The following is a 6,975-nucleotide window of genomic DNA, read 5'->3' on the forward strand; positions in this document are numbered from 1 at the left end:
TAAAATGATCTAAAGGCGCGCAGGCGCTGTTCTTGGGAACCACCCTGTCTGCGACCGCCGTGTCACCGTGTAGTCCTCCTTTCCTGGTCTTCCTGGTCCCCTTCGGGCGCCACGTCCACAAATGTGCACGCCACGTTTACGCGCCAATCTAAAATAGTACACGGAAAAGAAATTGCCTTTGAAGCGCACCGTTTACATTTGTGGACGCTGCTCTCTCTGGACCTGTGGCGCCATCTCGGGAAATCTCGGAGAAACGTTTTAGAAACCACGTGGAAGGATGGACGCCTCGACGTTCTATGGCGGAACGAGTAAGTGGCTCTCTTTTCTTGAAGTTTTCATTCATAATGCAGCATGTCTTGCAAAATGAAAAAATAGCTGCATGTACTTAACGATACACTAGATGCGATATGACGATTGTTGTTATCGCAGTCGAAGTACCAAATACTGAACAGGACTGTTGTAGTTTTGCGTCCCCATTAGTTGACATCGCGCCTGAAGGCAGTCTTTCGCACAAAAGGTTCTTTGGGAGCAGGGGATTACTTTCCTAGCGAAACACGTCTAACATAAATTGCCTGTGATTTCCTACAGATATCCAGAATCACGCAGCTGCGAGAAGGAAATTGGATGATGAGACGGCTGAAGAGCTGCTGGAAAAAATTGCAAATGGAGATATTTCGGACGGGGATTTTTCCGATGACGAATCCGCCGAAGCTGACCTGGAAAGCACAGTAAGTGCAAGTTTATTTCTAGCTTTTTTTGTTAAATTAAGTGAAGACGTATTTATTGCAGGACGCTAATGTCGGGAGCAGCGAATTTACGAGCACTTCAGGAACTCCAGGAAGCTCGCAGGCTGTCCATGTGCAGCCGAAAGACAGCATCGCATCAAAGAAGTTTTCTGTGAAATGGGAAGCGAAAGAATTTTCTCCCACTGACACTGCTTGTTCCTATCGACCGCAAGGAGGCTCAGTGCCGCAGGAGCCACTGGTGTATTTTAGCCGGTATTTTTCACCTCAGATCTTTCGAGATTTTGCTAAATTTACAAACATGTATGCGCTTCAGCGAGATGGCACTGAACTTGGAACCACCGAAGAAGAAATCAAGGTTTTCTTTGGAATGCTCATGCTCATGGGGATTTTGAAATTCCCAAGAGTGCAGATGTACTGGACTACTGCCACAAGAATTCCGGCAATTGCTGAAGCAATGAGTGCAAAAAGGTTCTTCAAGATCAGAGCCGCCTTACACATCTCGGACTCTAATGCTCCGCGAGATCCAAACAGCCAGGACAAGTTTTGGAAGGTTCGTCCCGTCATTGAAGCAGTCAGGCAGCGATGCTTGCTGCTGGAGCCTCTCGAGCATAACAGCGTGGACGAACAGATGATTGCATTTACGGGTCGCGTTGCAGCGAAGCAGTTCGTCAAAGGAAAACCCAACCCAGAAGGGGTCAAGGTGTTTGTCCGCTGCAGTTCCGACGGCCTCGCACATGACTATGAGCTATACCAAGGCAAAGGCACTGGTGTGAGCGCGCAGCATTCCCACCTCGGACTTGGTGGCTCCGTTGTGATGCGACTTGTCCAGAAAATGCCGCAAGGACAAAATCTAAAGTGCTTTATGGACAACAACTTCTCATCAGTGAAGCTTTTTCTTGAACTGAAGGAGATAGGTATTTTGGCCAGCGGCACGATTAGGGCAAACCGCTTGTTTGGATGCCAGCTGAAGACCGAGAAACAGATGAAGACAGAAGGCAGGGGATGCACCGATCACAAAGTTTCTAAAGAAGGAGACATCGTGCTGGTCCGTTGGCAAGACAATGGCGTGGTCAACATGGCCTCAACCCATGTTGGAACCGGAAACACCAACAAGGTGAAGAGGTGGAGCGAGTAAAAAAAAACGCACATCGACATAGACTGCCCTGATGTAATTCTTCAGTACAACAAGTACATGGGAGGAGTCGACAAACTTGACTTCGTGATGTCGTTCTACCCCATGCGGACGAAAACGAAGAAATGGACCGTAAGAGTAATATCTCACTTCGCCTCTTTCTCTTTGGCAAACAGTTGGCTAGCATTCCAGGAAAAGCTGCTCAAAAGAACACTATGGACATGCTGGCATTCCAGACAGATGTCGCCCATAGCCTAATAACATGCAACAAGACGGCCCAAAAGAAGCGCGGTCGGCCAAGCAATGAAAGCCCCCAGCCGGTGGCAAAGAAGGCTCACAATGCCGAGCCACTACCCACGAACACAGTTCGGTACGACGGCTGCTATCACTGGCCAGAACATGTCAGCATGCCATTTGCCCAACGGTGCAGACGAGAAGACTGCAGCTCAAAAAGCCGAATTCGCTGCAAGAAGTGCGGCATTTTCCTTTGTTTGTCGGCACAGAAGAACTGTTTCTTCCTGTTTCATACGAATTAGGCTGGCAGATCTGGGGGTCGAGATTTCTAGATGAAACACTCTTCTCTTTCATTTCTCTCACAAGAATGTGTCAAGAAAATGTGTAGAAAATGTGTAGTAAGCTGTTTGAAATATCTTAAAAAATTTTCCTACTTAGAGCGCAACGTGCACAATTGTGGACGCAATAAAAAACATAAAAAAACGAAAGAAAACTTGTTTTGACACTACATTTAGTTTTCATGTATTTTTTTGCTTTTATAAATAAGCTCAAATTATTTTTCCAGTAAAAATTGTTAATTTGCGCCTGAAGGGGATATACCTTCCTCACGGAATGTTTGCAGGAAAAGCTCGGGTCCAGCACATTTTATGTTAAAGTATTTAGGATTCAAGTGGACATAAAAAAATAAGCATAAAATGATCTAAAGGCGCGCAGGCGCTGTTCTTGGGAACCACCCTGTCTGCGACCGCCGTGTCACCGTGTAGTCCTCCTTTCCTGGTCTTCCTGGTTCTACCAAGTCGGCCCAACATCTTGCCTGCTTTGTTTTCATAAATAAAGGATCGAATGGTCGCACCGCACAGCCTATGGATTCAAGGGTTCAATCCCCACCCCTGTCCGTTTCGATGTGGATGGACATTGTACCGGGGCGCGTCCGTCTATTACCACTGCGTGGTGCACGTTAAAAACCTCAGGCTAGCGGTCATATTCCACTTGGCAAATTTCTCATTTACAGCGTCCACAACATCGCCACACAAAACTGAAATCATGCTCGCTAAACGCTCGATAAACATTTGTTTGTTTCTCTCTCATAGAATCGTGGTGCTTTTAGAGTCTCTCGGAAAAGCACGTTGTTTATGGCGTTTGATAGACACAAGAGTCCGTTCGAGCTTGTTTAACTTTGAGAAAGCAGAGTGCTGAACCAAAAGGAAAATAATAAGTAAAACATAAACTTCAAAATACTATCTAGAAGTGCACACAAGACAGTCCACGATATCAAGGTAGATGGAAAACAGGAGACCCTGTAGAATTGTTTAATCATAGAACATCGCCCGCTGTCGCCAATTGCGTTTCTTTTAACTACATACTTCAAAAAAGCCCTGTTTAGCAAATATGTGGCCTCGCAGCTTTCCAAAAGATTAAACCAGGCAACTACATTCGTCGTGTGCGTTTCCGCATGAGCTAGATCTGCACAGTAAAAATTTTAACACCCATAATTGTGTAAACAGGGTGTAAGAATGGTGTGAGTTAGAAAACACACCAATCTTACACCATTTTTACACGATTTTCAATTATTGATGGGTGTAACAAGGGTGTACGGACGATTCACACCCATCCTAAACCGTTCACACAGCCTACAGGTACATATCGTTCGTAAATTGTGTTAAAAGAGTGTTCGTCTTTCTCTTTACACCCATATCTACAGAGTGTGAGAGGGGTGTGTCGGTGAAATGTCGGATTAACCCATTCATCAGTTAATCGAACTTTGTTACGACAAACAATGGCGATAAAGGCATCTCGACTGATCGTCACAATCAGGTATAGTTTGAAAGTCCTAATGAACTGCACGGGGTGGTCCGACCGATTCAATTTCGGTACGTTGATGCGACCAAACGTGGAAATGTCAATTCGTGTGTAGGACGATACAGCCAAATAGAAAAGCGCCGCCACGCGCGAAAGCCGGATGTAGAGGTTGGAAAGTGCACGTGATCAAGCCGCGATCGCGTATACTTCAAGTGGGACGTATAAGTAGTCCTAGGGATGCTCGTGAAAATTTTAAATTAACGAAAATAAAATAAAAAAAACACTCGAATTCTAAATGTGCTAGGAAGACTTAAGTAGCAGGAGTAAAACACAATATCTGCATCTTGAGGGTGGTGTAGTGGGTTGAACTCTTGAGCCCTTATCGAGGGGTTGTCAGTTCAACTCCACCTGACGGAAGCTTTCTTTTTTCATTAGTCCGTTTTTGTATGATAAGAACATGAAGCCCACACGCTAATGCGTCGTATGCTGTCACTGACGCCCGCAACCGCGCATTTAATCGGCCGCTTTCGCTACTCGCGTACTTGTCTAAACACCCTTATTTGAGGGTGTGAGACATTACACCCTCTTTCTAGGGTGTTTTCTTACACGAATAAGGGTGCTCCCTATAGGAAAGGCCATTTACACAAATAAGGGTATAACAATTTTATATGTGTGCCGTTTGAGAGGTGGTGATACTGGCTCACGTTGTGCCTGAGAAATTCAGCCTGTGCAACTCAAACACGTGCCGGTACGATGCTCATCCTGATTGGCGGTGACGAACCCAGGATTTCCGGGTTTTTGTAGCCTGATCTTTCTGCTCTCCACATGCCCCGAGCTACCATGCGCTAGCACACTCGGTTAGGGACTCTCAGAAAACCAGGACTCAAACAGGAAATGTTGCGGGTCCCTCGCCTTCGCTGAAGGTATAAAATATATGGGCGAACTAGCATATAATTATTTATTTATTTGCACCATATAGTATCTCTCTTTCTCTCCCTTGCGCAATATTACCAATTGCAGAGCTTACAGATGTTTCTGTGACTATCAGACAACTTAGTCAAATTTCGACACGGGCTTAAAATCATGTGGGTTACCCCAATTTCAAGGCTGTTTGCAGAGTTTTTGCTGAACCTGGAAACACGACTTGCAAAAACTTGCATATTATACAGTTTGTTACAATATATGGTCAGCAGGGGAAGCTCCAACTCCGGCTCGAGCTCTCTAAGTTTGGTAACGCTTCAACTTACGAAGAATGACAAGCGCGAGGTGGAGACGGAGCTTCTCCTGCTGACCTTCTCGGTGTGGTCCAACCATTCGTAGGTACCGTCTCTATCTGTACCACATCGCGCTCGGCGTGAGTTGATATTACAAGGGCGCCAGGGTGGTTCGTGCCCCAGTAGACTTCTGGTAAAGCGCTTATTTGTCCATCTCTAATGCAAAGCGTGCTTTGTGTTCCGAGTTATACCTTTATATGAACGTGCATACAAGGGTCGTTTGATGAGTTTGGTAAAAAAAAGCTGGTTAAAAGCTTTGTTAGAAGAAAAAATTGATGTCGTTTCTCAACATAGTCCCCATTGAGGACTATCCACTTTGTCCAGCGAGTTTCTAAATTTTCTTTCTCTCAGAAAAATAGGTTTTCTTAAAGGCTAGCAAATATGAACTGACCGGAGTAATGCCATTCTCATTTGATGAGAACTTTTTCCGACATAGTCAGATTTCTCAAGTTCGGGAACACTGATAAAACACACGACGCCATATCAGAAGAATGGGGTGGATGAAGAAACAACTCGAAGACAAATTCTTCCAATTTTGCCATTGTCACGGTCAATTCGTGGGAGAGCGCGTTGTCTTGGTGAATGAACAGTCTGGTACCAACACCTCCTAGATCACAATGCCGTAGTGCTGATAATTTTTCGTCACAGAAGAAGGCCGATCGCGGTTGGTGATTGGATACGAGCGCTGCGTCCGTCTCTCTGATTAGACACGAGACGCTGACGCAGCCCTCGCGTCCAATCACGGCCCGCGAGGGCTGCGTCTGTGGCGAAAAATTATCAGCATTACGGCCTTGTTATCTAGGAGGTGGTGCTGGTACCCATCGCGCACATAGCTTTTTGTAGAGGGGTTTGTGCACACGTTATTTTCAGATGCCTATGGTCTCAGCAGTCTTGTGCACATTTACTCGACTGTCCTCCAATTAATATATTATAAATTTATTCAACAATATCCGTCGTGGTGACCTCAACTCGGCGTCCGGAGCGCGCTTCATCTTCAGGGAACGTTCTGCCACGTTTACTCCAATGAACCCAGAGCTAAACAGCCGTCAACGTTGAATAAGGGTCCCCATGAACTTAATGCAACTCGGTTTTGATGCGTGGACGTTAACATTTTTAAAACAAACGTGCTTGATCATTGCACAGGGCTGTTTTTTTTTTTTTGTTTTTTTTTCCAATGTTGTGGGAAGCGCTACAGTGTTTGCTTGAGCCGTCTGTCAAACATGAACAGCGCTTCGCTCCCGTCTGGAAGCTAGCCTGGGTTAGTTTGAAGAATGACACTTGCCAGCCATGGCGTCATCCATTGATTTGTTCAACGTATAAATTTACCAAACTTATCAAACGACCCTTGTACTTGCGAGCTGTACAGGAAGCAAAATTACGTGGAACAAAACGAAAAGAAGTTCGAATCCGGAAGCGCGCAGGGGTTCGCCAATAGTGGAATCTATAGTCTGTGACAGTTCAAGAGTGCAGTGGAAGCTCCGCTTCCAGCACGAGCTTTGTGCCCTTGATAGCAAAAGTGTGCACGCGCAGCCAAAGCGCGGCGGAAAGCAAGGAGCGCGCGCTGAAGGCGGAGCTTCCACTGCACTCTTGAGCTGTCACCCACCATAGTGAGCTTGTTTAAAAACAGACAAATAAATAGCTGACGTGCATATTCCACCGTATCACGGTCAAAGCTATAATTGTATCTTTTTAGCAACCACCCGCAATAAAAGCCCGGGGTAATCGCTTTGGGTGACGCCTCGGCAGCTGCGCGAGCACTCGTGCTGCGAGGATGAAAATCTACGCAGTC

General features: G+C 45.8%; 1 pseudogene; it reads left to right on the forward strand.

Annotated features, from left to right (window-relative positions):
* Positions 1 to 277: 277 nt before the first annotated feature.
* On the forward strand, positions 278 to 2,566 carry LOC115319202 (annotated as a pseudogene).
* The last annotated feature ends 4,409 nt before the right edge of the window (positions 2,567 to 6,975 follow it).

The sequence above is a fragment of the Ixodes scapularis genome, unplaced genomic scaffold, assembly GCF_016920785.2.
Source record: "Ixodes scapularis isolate PalLabHiFi unplaced genomic scaffold, ASM1692078v2 PGA_scaffold4__175_contigs__length_147842914, whole genome shotgun sequence".
Taxonomy (NCBI): domain Eukaryota; kingdom Metazoa; phylum Arthropoda; class Arachnida; order Ixodida; family Ixodidae; genus Ixodes; species Ixodes scapularis.